Source organism: Balaenoptera ricei, chromosome 1 (assembly GCF_028023285.1).
Source record: "Balaenoptera ricei isolate mBalRic1 chromosome 1, mBalRic1.hap2, whole genome shotgun sequence".
Taxonomy (NCBI): Eukaryota; Metazoa; Chordata; class Mammalia; order Artiodactyla; family Balaenopteridae; genus Balaenoptera; species Balaenoptera ricei.
In genome coordinates this window covers 165,538,825-165,553,810 of record NC_082639.1, presented here as the reverse complement: position 1 = coordinate 165,553,810, position 14,986 = coordinate 165,538,825, and positions in this window count along the sequence as shown.

Below are 14,986 nucleotides of genomic sequence, written 5' to 3'. Positions count from 1 at the left end.
CTGTTTCTGAAAAGAATAAAAATGCAGCCTCCACCATATTAGCTCAGGCAACTCTGCTTAAGCTCTTCCAAGGTTCTCCATTCCACTCAGGTGTAATCCCAGTCCTCACAGGAGCCCGCAAATCTGCAGGACCTGACCTCTCAGCCATCGCTCACCTCCTTTCCTCCCACTCCTCTTAGTTGCTGGGTCCCAGCCACACTGACTTGCTTGTTGCTCCTGGCATACACTGTGCCAGCTCTCCTGCAGGACCGTTGCACTTCCAGTGCCCCTGCCTGGAATGTTGTTCCTTCAGGTGTCCTCATGGCTCGCTCCCTCACTTCCCTCAGGCCTCTGTTCAGAGGTCATCTTAACCAGAAAGGACTTTCCTGAGAATCTCATCTAAAAGAGCGCCGGCCACCCTGTTGCTCTGCCCCCTCTACCCTGCTTTGTCTTTCAGCACAGCACTTACTACATTCTGAAATGTGTGTGTTTGCTTGTCTGACTTCTCCCACTGGAATATAAGCTCTCTGAGGGCAGAGACTTTTATTTCGTTCGCTGCTGTAGACCCAGCACCTAGCACCATCCTAACACACAGCGGGCACTCAGTAAATATTGAATGAACAAGGACTACATGTCTCTTGAGTTTTGCACGTGAGCATGGAGGAGGAGCCACTTTTGCAAACCCACTTCATTATAAGAGCTTCAGGTGCCCTGTAGCGAGGGTCAGCTCGCTCCATGGACAAAACGACTCGGATGGGTGGGTGCCTTCTTCCACTGTGGTCTCCGTGACTATTTTGACTAATGGGCCTGCAGCAAAGCACAGCCAGCAGATGAGGGGATGGCTTTCCGATAGAAGGTCTTACATACCACACAAGCTCGATGCAGGTTCCCCATACCCCCAACCCCCATTTGAAAGTAGAGCGTTCCTGTGAAAACTTTCAAAAGCCGGAATGGCTTGTAAATTGAAGAAGCAGTTACCTTAGGACACATCTTGCCAATGGATGCACAAAATAAATCAAGATAAAGCGCAGATGCTCACAGACACAGTTCAAAGCTCTGGCGGCTTGATGCTGAGATGCTCAGGGCAGTTCCCAAGAAAGGAGCTGGGGTGCCGCACTTGCAGCTCCAGGTGCATCCTGCCTCTATAATGACTCACTGCAAGACACACACTGAGCCCTTTCTTCGATTTGGGCCTTTTCATAAAAATCACAAGTCCTCTTCAGATTTCTTTCGATCAGTGAAGACAGATACTAACGTAAGCCTTTCGTAAAAGCGAGGTGGTGTAAAGCAAATTTTTGAAAAGCAGGGGATACCTGTACACATTTGAATAAAAAGTACTAAAGAAAGAAGGGGGGAAATGACTATGTAAAAATAGACCTTATGAGATATGTGTTATTTTCTTTGCAAGAGGGTTGAGAATAGGGATTTGTTAGAGTCAAGAGAGATGTTTTGATGGCATCTTGCACAATGTTCCTTCTCCCCAGTATTTTTATGATATTAAGAAATCAGAGAGAGCTTTACTCTCTCTTCATCATGGTGTGTCCTGGAAGATCAGGAGAACGTTCAATGCCTTTCCCACTGCTTAATCATGAATTTTCACTAAGATGAAAAAGTGAAATTTACTTCTTATAGAGATGGATTTTTGATGGTGCTTTTGTTTTTTTAAGTAAATGCTCTTTGTAAGACAAAGAAATAATACAGAAGAGAACAAGGAAGAAAGAAAAATGGTTACTCAAGATCTCATCCTCTGATGAACACCACAGGTAACATTTTGGCGATCATCTTTCAGGATATCTCTTGATGCGTGGATTCCCTTTTACATAAACGGGCTCATATTATACATTTTATAGAAGCTACTTTCTTCACCCAATACTGTAGTTTGAGGACACATTTCTATGTCAAGATATGTAAATGTTAAACACCATTTTTAACAGCCTTCAAAGGAATAATCATATTCCATTGTATGTAGCCAGTTTCCTACTGACCCATATTTAGGTTGTTTCTGACTCTGCTGTTGGATGAGATTGTATATATAAGCTACTCCGTGGGCTCATTCCAGGAAGCTCTTGCCCCAGCTGAACTATCAGTCCCCCATGGCATTATCACTCTGGAAATCTGTCATCACCACTGATCAACGGTCTCCCTCCCCATGCCCAGCCCTGAAAACACTGTCTTAAAGGCTCCCCAAACCCAGTTCTTAACATCAACCAAATAGGCTCTATTTAGTCCATCTAGCACGTGTAGAGGAGGGTTTATGTACTTATTTTTGATTTCCTAGAAAAATTCAGAACACTTTTATATTGTATTTGGCCTCAATTGTCTGTGCCTTTCTCTCACTCCATCCCCTCACTTTCTGATAACTGCAGCTCCTGGAGAATTACACCTCTTCCGCTGGATACAGTTCTGATGGACCTGGGGGTGGGGCAGGCAGGCCAGTCACTAAAACCCAGTGTGTGAAGCAGCCAGCCTCTACTTCCATTCTTTCCTCGGCCCTTCTGCTCCCCACAGCCTCCAGGTCACAGGTCTGGAAGCTACTGGGGTTGGTGCAAGAGCCCCTGCACAGGACTGATCCATCTTCAGTAGGGATACCAAGGAACCTCCCGGGGGAGGTGTGTCTTAGCTCGGTGGCCTTAAATATCTCCTTTATTTTGTTTCAGGACATGGGGCGGTGGGGAGCAAAGCCTTGAAATAATAGACTTCAGTGCTAGGTGGGCTTTTTTCTTTTTTAATTTCCTCTCATTGTGTCCCATTTATTGCACTTGTTAGGGTGACTTCTCTTTGCAAAACCCTGCTGTGCTGCGTCCAAGCGTGCCTCACTATTATTAACCTGTTGGACAGCTGAGGGTCAGAAGCATCCAGAAGCTACATGACCCACCCAGGATCATGTGGCAGTGCCCCAGAGGCCTGGGACTCAAGCTTCTGCTGAGGGACCTGCCCTCGGCTCAGGCAGAGGGCACGGGGGTTGGCTCATGTTACACGACCAGGTCACATGCTGGGGGCTGGGCTCCTCTTCTTTTTCTTGACTCACTGTCAAGCAGTCACGGAAGGAGGTGGCAAGTAACCCTGGTGGACTTGTTTTAGAGGGTCTCTAGAGATGGGTGGTGACATCTTTCTTAGGTCTGTCATCAGCATGGGTGGATTAGGAGGTCCCAGGCTGGGTAACTCAATAGTTCACTGTGGCCCTACACTGACAATACCATGTACTGAAGGGTATCAGCTGTTCAGCCCCAGTTATAAAGTTATAAGGAAAGAAGAGGCTGGGACAGCCAGAGGGAAACTAACCCTATTGAAAGTCCACTCTGAGCCAGGCGTTGTGCTGGCACTTTCACGTGTATTGTCTCTTCTGCTCCCTGAGAACCCAGTCAGCAGCTCTGACTCTTCTTCCTCCTTTGGGTTGAGCAAATGGGATGATCAGAGCTGCTAAGTGGAAAGTAGCTATTGCACGATGGAGACGGGGTTTTAGTGCATTTATGTCTTCAGTCCAAAGTTAAGCTCTTTCCCTGTTACCACACTGCCCATCAATAGCACCCCAGGACAGCCTGAGTTTTGCAGTAAATCTCCTTGGAGTGAGACGTCTTCCTGTGAAGGAGTGCTGCTAAATCTCACGCAGACTCATCAGCCCCATTTGCTTCCTTTCCGAGTTGCCGAGTCATCTGAGGAGAGCAACGTCAAAAGTTGGTGCTTTTCTCTGAAACACTTGATGAGTCTCTCTCCAGACTGCAGTTGGCTCAGGGGTACCATTTTGGCTGCAATCCCGCAGAGTTTCATTTTCCCTTTTTTATTGAAAAATGGACATCTGGGGAATTAGAGCCTTTCCATATTGATTTTTCAGGGGCAAGTGAAAATTGCATTCTGCACGGTACAGAACCAAGAAAGTGCCACCTCGAGTGGCGACAGGCTGATGCTGGAGTGGCGTGCAGTACGAGGGATGATGGGGCACACATATACAGATACAGTCTCTTTGTACTCTTGCCAAGCAAGAGTGGCCAAGCAACAGCTAATTCTCAATCCATGTAAAATGATTTCTGGAATTAAAACTTTTTTTTTTTTCATTTGAAAAGAAAGTTGAAGAAAGAGACCTAAGTGAGAAGAACTTTGGAAACTGAGTCTGCAGTTTCTCCTTTCAGTACATCAGGGGTGGGTCAGGTCCACACTTGGCCCCCTACCTCCTCCGAGCCTGGTCCTTGAAGACTGTGAAGGCAGCCGCCCAGAGTCCTGCTTTTTTCATTCACTTTGAGGCCCAGAAAGTTATGAGCCCAGATCGTGCTCTACCACTTACTACCCAGATTGCCCTTTTGCAAAATACTTCATGTCCTGAGCCTTGGTTTTTTCATCTGTGAATTGGGGATAGTATAGAAACTACTGCGTAAGGTTGCAGTGAGGATTGACTGAGTAAATATTAGTTGACTGACAATGAGTAAGCAAGACGATCCATTTGGGTTTGATAAACGTGTCAGTTGTGTGCAATCACCGTGTCCCGTTTCTCAGCTGGGCCAACCCCCTAAGGAGTTTGAAGTGTCGTGGAGTTCACGGCATTCAGGGCGGGTGGACCTATGTGAGGCATGCGTTGCCATTTTGGATTCTATTCCCTCTTTCTGTTCCATCGGGGTAAATAGTCAGCTGTGGGTGAAAACTGCCACCGCTGCGCAGTCTCCCTCTGGCGAAAGGCTCTCTGCGAGTTAATAGCAATTCGTTCTTCTCTTCTTTGCCCCCTCCCCCCGCCCTCTTTAGCACCTGTGAAATGTCCTATCTTTTTCTCTTTTCATACGCAGGCTAAATGTGAACATCAACCAAAGCCCTGAAAGTGACTCTGGCAGGAAATGAGCAGGTCTCTGCGAAGCAGAAGAGCTGGACCTTGGGGTGGAGCACGTCTGCAGCCTCGGGGACGAGGATGAAGCGACTACCCCGGGCGGGTACCGAGCCAAACTGCAGCCGCTTCTGGGTCTCCCAGGCACCGGCTTTGAAGGGAACCCGTCAGCCTGGCATCCACGAATGTTTCAGTCAGATGTGCAGCCGCTGGAAGAAGAAATCAAACAACTGCTTTGAAGATGAAAAGCCCTGGGAGCACACGGAGCCCCTTTATTACCGCCCGGAGTGCGCCGACTCCGCGCCGTCACTGCTCTGCTCGGGCTGGTGAAGGGCAAACCCAGCCGGAAATGCCAAGTGAAAGGGAGAGGAGCAAGTAAAATGCTGGGGGTGGGAGAGGGGAAGGGGTGGGTGCCTGTGCTTTGAAATTCTGCCCCGGAAAGGCCTCTTCAATGGATCCCCTTCCAACCTGCCCTAGTACAACAACTGGACGTGGCATGTGACAGGCGCTGCAGACAGATCGTGTTTCACACGTGCAGCTGTAATATCTGGCACACAGGTGTTTGGTTCTGTGTTTGCCAGCTGCTCTGCAGCGCCCTGCTTCTCTGGATGGGGCGGAGGTGGGGGAAACCCTCACGCTTGTTGCTGCCAAAAGGGAGGAGGGGGCTGGAAATTCCTGCCAGTGGGCCGAGGGCTCAGTGTTGGAGTCAAGGCTTGCCTCCGGGGGTCCCGGGGCTCTGCCCATGTGCTGTCGCTGCATGGGAGGGGGAACAGGGTGACCAGGGCACCCCCAGCAAGCTGGCCAGAGTCCCAGGAAGGCCAGTCAGGAGGAGCGAGCCGAGGGAGACTAGGCCCCTGGGCTCTTGGGTCGGTTGGTTTAGGTCCCGACTCCATCTCTGAGTAATTGTGAAATCTGGCCAACTTTCTTAACCTGTCTCAGCCTCAGTTTCCTAATCTATAAATGGAGTATGGAACACCTGGTCCTTGGGCCCTTGGTAAGGATCCCATGAGACAGTGTGTAAAGCACTCAGGAACCAGCACTGCTCTTGCTATTCCCACCTGGGAAGGTGGGTCAGGGCAGGTGTTCTCCAGGCTCCAGGGACAGAGCCCTGGACCCTTGTCCCTGTCAAGCAAGCCCAGCGGTTCTGTGTCTCAGGGTGGATGGTCAGGCCCGGGTGCCCCCAGACACAGATAATTGGTTTTTTGCTCTTTTTCCTTCCTCAGGGAGGAAGACGGCTGTGTACTCAGAAAACTAAAGTCATTGAGGAAAGGCAAAGCAGGGGAGTTTGGACCTGCACTTCCAGCCCCCAGCCCCTCCCCTCCCCTCTTCCCCTGACCCAGAACTCCCCAGTTTGCGATTGTCCATGGCTGTGACTGTTACATGGAGATCTCTCTTCGCCACAGGACTCTCTGGAGGCCGTGGGCCATGTCCACTTTGCCCACCAGTACATTTCCTACACCCAAGAAGCCTGGATAGACTTTTTCTATGGGAGCAAAGGCTTGAATGGGTGGATGAGTGGGAGGCTGTCTTCACTGCCTCTGCCTCTCCCATCCCTATTTTCAATTTTTTTTTTATTGAAGTATAGTTGGTGTACAATATTATGTAAGTTTCAGGTGTACAACATAGGGATTCATGATTTTTAAAAGTTAGACTCCATTTATAGTTATTCTAAAATATTGGCTATATTCTCTGTGCTGTACAATATATCCTCATAGCTTATTTTTCTTCTTTTTTAAAAAATTTTTATTGGAGTATAGTTGATTTACAATGTTGTGTTAGTTTCTGCTGTACAGCAAGGTGATCAGTTATGCATATGCATATATCCACTGTTTTTTAGACTCTTTTCCCATATAGGTCATTACAGAGTCTTGAGTAGAGTTCCCTGTGCTATGCAGTAGGTTCTTATTAGTTATCTATTTTATATATAGTAGTGTGTATATGTCAATCTCCCAATTAATTCCTTCCCAGCTTTCCCCCTGGTAAACTTAAGTTTGTTTTTCTACATCTGTGGCTCTATTTCTGCTTTGTAAATATGTTCATTTGTATCATTTTTTTAGATTCCACATATAAGCAATATATGATATTTGTCTTTCTCTGTCTGACTTACTTCAGTTAGTATGATAAATCTCTAGGTCCATCCATGTTGCTGCAGATGGCATTATTTCATTCTTTTTTTATGGCTGAGCAATATTCCATTGTCTAAGTGGTTCTGGGAAAACTGGACAGCTACATGTAAAAGAATGAAATTAGAACACTCTCTAACACCATACCCAAAAATAAACTCAAAATGGATCAAAGACCTAAATGTAAGGCCGGACACTATAAAACTCTTAGAGGAAAACATAGGCAGAACCCTCTTTGACATAAATTGCAGCAATGTCTTTTTTGATCCACCTCCTAGAGTAAAGAAAATAAAAACAAAAATAAACAAATGGGATCTAATTAAACTTAAAAGACACGGCAAAGGAAACCATAAGCAAAACAAAAAGACAACCCACAGAATGGAAGAAAATATTCGCAAACAAAGTGACCAACAAGGGATTAATCTCCAAAATATACAAATAGCTTATTTATTTTATACATAATAGTTTGTACCTCTTAATCTCCTCCCCTACCTTGCCCCTCCAGCATCCCCTCTCTCCACTGGTAACCACGTGTTTGTTCTCTCAATCTGTGAATCTGTTCCTTTTTTGTTATATTCACTAATTTTGTAGATTCCACATATAAGTAATATCCAGTATTTGTCTTTCTCTGTATAAGTTATTTCACTTAGCAAAATACCCTCCAAGTCTATCCATATTGTTGCAAATGGCACAATTTCGTACTTCTTTATGGCTGAGTAGTATTCCATTGTATGTATATATATATATATATATATATATATATATATATATATATATACACACACACACACACACGTATACATACACACACACCACATCTTCCTCATCCATTCTTCTATTGATGGACACTTAGATTGCCTCCATACCACCCCTATTTTAAGGACAGGAAACATGCATGTTCAAAGGATGGACCTGTGGCCACGTGTCCAACCCCACATCACTCCTGGCCCTCAGACCTGCCCTCTCCACTTCTCCCAACATTTCTCTCTGTCTCCTGAGACTGGCAGATGGGAATGCCCAGGTCCACAGGAGGTTGAAGGAGGAAGAGAACAATGGGGATCCCAGGGGCAGGGGCCATTCCAAGCTCTGTGTTTGGACTTGGGGCTAATGCTATCTTTCTGAGTGTGCTTCCTGAAGGTTGCAAACTGTTTGTTGAATGAGCATTCTCTTTTCTTTCTTCCTCTCATCACCACTGTCCCATTTCTCTCAAGGAGCTGGGTCCCCCTCTAGCGAGGCTGGGCAGGAGGGAGCCCTCCTGCCACAGTCCATCCACGGCTGGGCCTCTTTCATGCTTGACCTGTGCGTGCTAAGATATCTCTCCCAGAAGGGTCTCGCTCTCTGGCTGAAACCTCTCCACTACCCCTCTGCGATCATTGCAAAGTATGAGAAGTATGAGGAAAGGAAGCATGCTTATTTTGCACCTGTTATGTGCCAGGCACTGTGCTAAACACTTTATAATCAGCACGTCATTGAGGTAGGTGTGATTACTCTCCCCATTTTACAGATAAGAAAACTGAGGAACAGAGATACTAGAACTTTCTCAACATCAATTGATAGGACTGGGGTTTGGATCCCAGTCTGTAGAATACCTCTGCCTTTGCTCTTTCCATGCCATTCAGCATGGCTAAACAACCTCATACAGTAATTCATGTGCATGAACGAATAACCATGGCCATGGGCCTGTATCCTTTCTTTCCGAGTACCAGTGTCTCTTTGGGTGATAATGCCATTCATTCATTCAGTCATTCATCCAATAAGTAGCTATTGAGCACCTACTGTGTACCAGGCTCTGTTCTAGTAGCTGGAGATAAAGTGATAAAGTGGATCGAAAGAGTTCTCCTCCAAAGTGCTTATACGGTCGAGAGGCAAATGCTAAATGGATAAGCACACAACTCAATTAGTTGGATGATTATAACTGTATTAAGTGCTATGGAGCATCAAGGGAGGCTTCCCTGAGGAGGAGACAATATTCCCAGCTTTGCCATCAACCAGGCAAGTGTCTTGAAGGGCAGAAACTTTGTGTGAGGACAACATTTCCACAGCCAGGGGGAGAAGCGCCTGATTGTGCATTTCAGACAGACATGGGCCACTGAGGCATCACCCAGCTCCTCCCGTTCAGCGCTGAGGGGAGGGATAAGCATGTTGTAACATACCAGAGGAGGGAAAAACCCACACCAGAAGAGAATCAGTGCTCTCTTGGCACCAGCCCACCAGTGTGGCAAGGCTGCTTCTGTTTGGGTCTGTATTTTTCCTGGTACCTAAGGGATTGTCTCAGTGACCCTCACACGCCACTCCACCCGGAATGGAAAATCACTTGTTGAAAACATAAACAGAGCTTATAATAATTGGCAAGACACAGACAGCTAATCACCATTCTCTCTCCTCTTGCCCTTCCTCTGTTCCTGTTTATGAGACATACTGCCCATGTTTTCTATCACATTTTTGCTCTGCTCTTGAAAACAGAGAGAACAGCTCTGTGTCGTAGGCTGCAGAGCCCCTTTGCTGATGTGACAGGACACAGGGAAGAGGGAAGCAGGAGAGCTAACCCAGACTTCCCCAACCCATCCCTCCTTCCCTGGAAACTTTGGTTTCTGATGGGGTAGAACAAGGCCCCTTCACTTCCCTCCTCCTCCTCATCCAATGAAACCTGCAAGGATTCCTTTCCTGTCGCATTCCAAAACTTCCTCCAAAGTTGTGCTGGGCAAGCTGGATATCGGATCTCTGTTGATTTTTGTTCCTTCCAAGATATGAGCTAGCCAGAGGGAAACACAAGATGCTTAGCTCACCTTTCCTATTAATGAACTATTTGGGGTACTCTGGGCTGCATAAGAGGAGACAGTGAGATGTTTTCTGTGGAGCCCTAGAAAGTATCAGTAGTTTCCAAACGCATCCTCACTCAGTGGGGCATGCAGCCAGGCCTGGCACACACGGGCACATGTACTCTCTTCCCCAGCCACTTTAGGACTGCAGAGGCTCAAGAACAAAGCTGCTCCTTCCCACCAAGAGTCCGGGACCCCTAGTTTACAGTCTTGAATTCCAAGCAGCCAACCTTCCAGCTGGCTTACAATTCAGTCCCGGGAAGGGAACAGGGACACTCAGGTTGCCAGAAGACCATGTAGTGACCTTAGCTGACTTAGTCTCCCCCGACACGATGCTTCTTTACCTGGTGGGAAAACAAAACACTAACCCATGGCTGGTTATGCCCACAGGACACAAATCATCTGGTCCAGTTGTCTTGTTTCCAAGGCCTCTAGTGGCTATTTGACTTTAAACACAACCTTAGCTTCTTAGGACACCTGTCTCTTCTTGACTTGGACGCTTGTTCACACTTTAACTTTTAGTAATCTTTCTACCCTATAAGCCTCAATATCCACATCTATAAATTGGGCTTTACTCTGAAAACAAATGAACTTCCCAAAGTGTCGCACGTCTAAATTGAAAGACATAAGGGCTGCCTCGTCATCCGTCCCAGCAGTTACACTGTTGCTGCCTCCGATTTTCCTTTGGACCATTTCTCCATAACTCAAGGGACTATCTTCCTTGTTGGCCACTTTGCAGATGGGGCTGGGGGTGGGACAGGGAAGTCTCATGAGGTCTCAAGGCAGGAAGGGTTGATGGCAGGTTATCTCCCCCACCCCCCAACATATTCTGAAATCAGCCCAAGTTTAAGCAACCATCTGATACGTCAACTCAGACCTCATGATCTGGAGATTTGCAAGAAAAATTGTTTTGTTTTTGGAAGGGAGACTTAAATCTCCCTTAAATCTCCCTTTTTCCTTTGCCTTCTACATCTGGCCAATATAGTCTTTGTGGTCTGTAAGTAGCCAGGAAGAGCTCTCAAAGTCTGTTTACATATCTTTCCTTCTTTCTATTTGTTTTATCTATTTATTTATTTATTTTTGGCTGTGCTGGGTCTTTGTTGCTGCGCGCAGGCTTTCTCTAGTTGCAGCGAGCGGGCTTCTCATTGCGGTGGCTTCTCTTGTTGCGGAGCACAGGCTCTAGGTGCATGGGCTTCAGTAGTTGTGGCGCACAGGCTTAGTTGCTCCACAGCATGTGAGTTCTTCCCGGACCAGGGCTTGAACCTGTGTCCCCTGCATTGGCAGGTGGACTCCCAACCACTGAGCCACCAGGGAAGCCCAATCCTTCCTTCTTTTAAAAAGGATACGTGTGTGTGTGTGCATATACACTTGACTAATTATTAGTGGGGCAATTGATGATTCTAAACGACAAATGACATAATATCCTTGAACTGACTCCCGAGGCCTCCCATCCCCTGGGCACTTTCCAGCTCGCAGTGAGGAGGGCTCTGTGAGGATCAGATTTGTGGTTTCATCCAGCCTCTTAGAACAGGAAGATTCAGAATTTGGAAAGTGACCCATCCTTTCCCTGAGAAAGATGGAATGGACCACTCTTCAGTGTCTGTGTCAAGGGAACACGTTGAACATACTCAGGCATAAAAGACTTTTCTCAAAGAGGGCTTGTATGTCTTGTTTTCTGCTCTAGCATTTGCCATGTTATGCATTTGAGATCAGTGGAGAATTCTACTCTCTTTTTGCTTGGCTGCTGTCTGTTGAAATACAGGTAGAATTGATTTATAATCAACTGCCAGTGATAGACAGATCTGTACTATTATTATTATTAACCCTCTGAGAGTTGCCACAGATACCAAAAGATTCCTTCAGTTCAATCAAAATTGAGCACAAGTCTATCACTTGACCATTCATTCTAGGTCCACTCTTCTGCACCACAGAGAATTAGCTACCCACACCACCACCCCTGGCACCATCGCTGCCCCTGGGTATTGGAGACAGTCATCCTGTGTCCTGAAAACCCATGTGCTCTTCTCTGGGAAGGCTGTCATCCAGTGAGTCCAAACTACTCAGAAAGGGCTCCCTCCAATTTTCTTCCTGACCGAGGGCTCTTCCTGCTGCCAGGGTGTGCCCCTGGCTCTGGACTCTCTCTCTCGGGATTCCTGCCCTGCTGAGCTGACTTCCTGCAGTCCTCTCCCATCAACTCTAATGCTTCCTTTCCTCATTGCAAGTAACTGAGAATTGATTACACCACCTTAACAACAGACTATTTGGAGGCCTGGGGTTCTCAGCTCCATCTCCGGATTTCTGTGAAAGATTCAACTGAGGTAAAAGTATGCAGCAGAAATGTGAATGCAGGAAAACAGAAGTGGATAAAGTCTCTCAGGTCATGATGCAACACCTAAGTAAGGAAAAGAGGAAATTCTGGGGCAACCTTGGTCCATAGACTTTGTAGATAGTCAGGCATATGGAGCAGTGTTCTTCTTCCCTTGAATAAATTTTGCTGGAGAATGTGGCGAATTTCCTTTTGACACAAAACCTCACAAATTCAGGCTTTTGACCAAGGAGATTCTTGAGAAAAAAGCAGATCCACATTAACATGAGACCAAGGTCTGGCCTATTAATTGTCCTCCAAAGCATCTAACTCAGCATCCCAATTCCTCTTTCATAACGTCATCATGATTATTTAAATCTGTAGATTTCTCAATGAAAATGCTCCTATTTTTGACTTGTACAACCACAGGGAGAAAGTTGCATGTATTTAATGGTCGGATTTTATTCTACTTCTGGGTCCTGTCAATTTTGGGGATAGTAGACAGTATTCTCCACGTGCCCTTAATCAAAATTCTCAAAGAGAACACGGGTGCTGAATCATGGAACTTACCATTAGCAGTGGCTCCATTCTCACTGGAGGTCAGGGTGGTTGCCCAGCCCCACTGGCCCGGCGGAAGGGACACAGCGTGCATATCAGCTGTCACGTTCCCTCCTTCCCACTCTCATGACCCAAATCACACCTTCAAACTGAGACTATTACTGTACTCTTTCCAGATCTTCCTGCTTCTGTTATTTCCAATGCTCTCTTGCCACTGGTCAAACTAATTTTCTTAAAGCTTTGCTTTGTGTATGCCACTCCTCTCCTCAAATGACCATTAGTTTATAGCAGCTTTTCTTACATTCTGTAAGGATTAATAAGCATTCCATGAAAAAGGGATTTTGTAGACAAAACAAAATTAAAGAGTTGCTTTACAGCAGGACTTTTTGGAGCCTTAAGATGCTAATAAGCATTGCAAATTTTCAAGCACTTCCCCCAAATTTACTTGACTGGAATCCTGGCAGGAAACAGATGGCTCATTCAAAGAAGTAATTGCGGGGACTATTAGCAAAAGTGTGAACAGATTAAAGAAACCAACAAGGGGAAGACGGAGCACCCGGAGACTAGCAGCAGAGGGGACTTGGGATAAAGAAGAGAACAGAGCCCAGGACAGGTATGCGCTTGAGAAGCACTGCCTGACAGGAGCCAAAACCTCCTGAGGCCGGGCCACTGGCAACCCCACACGGAGGCGGAATAAACACCCTGCCTCTTTCTCCTGCCACTCCAATCATCTGGCAATTTTCCTATCATCCAAACGCAACACTGAGCCAAAGGGCACAGGAGTCCAAACCATACAGTTGCTAGAAGTCAACCTTACAGGGCACAGAGGGAGGCAGAGGAGAGGGTAGAGAGGGGACACTCAACACAACTTTCCCTGCCGTGGAACATCCGTTAACATCTGGTAGAACACTGTTATCGGAACGGCATCTGGCCAGCACTGGCCTAAAATGTCCAGTCCACACCCGAAGCTGGGCGTTTAAATCCCTCCATCATTTGCTCACACACTAGCCCCCATGCTCTTCCCCCCTCACTACTCTGCCTTCATGTGAACTCAGGAAAACACGCTCAGTCTCACGTCTCAGGCTTTGCCTCGCGTTGTTCTCTCTGCTGAGAGATCCCATCATGGGCGACTCGTCAGCTCAGGCCCATTCCGTTTCCCTCCTCCTCAGGGAACTTCCATGGCCACCTCAGGTACAAGTTCATTCTCACTGCCCTCAGCAACGGGAACCACAGATTCCAATTTAGAATAGACACTATTCGTAAAGATTTTGTGTGGCTTCCAGAAGTGAGAGCCAATCGGAGAGGTGTTGTTTAGATGCCCCTAAATATCAGAAGGGCTGGAGACAGAAAAAAGAACGAAATAATGTCATTTGCAGCAACATGGATGGACCTAGAGATTGTCATGCTGAGTGAAGTAAGTCAGACAGAGAAAGACAAAGATCATATGATATCACTTATATGTGGAATCTAAAAAAATGGTACAAATGAACTTATCTACAAAACAGAAATAGAGTCACAGATGTAGAAAACAAACTTAAGGTTACCAGGGGGAAAGGAGGAATAAATTGGGAGATTGGTATTGACATATACACACTACTATATATAAAATAGATAACTAATAAGGACCTACTCTATAACACAGGGAACTCTACTCAGTACTCTATTTCCCATAATGATCTGTATGGGAAAAGAATCTAAAAAAGAGGGGATATATGTATAACTGATTCACCTTGCTGTACAGCAAAAACTAACACAACATTTTAAATCAACTATACTCCAATAACAATTTTCAGAAAATAAAATAAATTAAATTAAACTAACTTAAAAAAAAAAAAAAAGAAGGGCTAGAGAGCGTTGGTGGCTTCTGGGGGCAGGCTCTCTCGGGAACCTCAGAAGACTTTCCATCCAAGCCACTGATTTTACATTTATACTCGGTGCCTGGATTTCCACTTAGCCTTTACCCATGTTACCTCTTTTCTCTCTATAAGAAGCTCTGTGACCCTCGAGTCTACAGATGCTTGCCATGTTTCTCCTTTCCCTGAGCTGTCATAACAGCACCAGGGCATGAGTAGCAGGGTGTCAGCGGTGCTGTGGGTAGGGTGGAAAGAAGGATCAAGCAGTGGAGCCGCGACTTAGCAACCAGATGCGTTTCTATTTGGGCCGTTAATGAGGGGATGGCGGGCTGAGGCAGTGTCTGATCTCCTGGCCACGGTCAGGCAGACCCAAGTGTGGCGGGGCGGGTGGGGAGGGGCTGCTGCTGGGAGTTGCTCGGGGTGCAGAGGAGGGTCTGTCCCCAGCAGCAGCCCCGCCTGGCCTCACCTTCCCCCTTCGTGGCTTAGGAGCTGGAACAAGGCTCCCTTTCACAGCCCTCTTCCACACCATTCTCTTGCCTTGT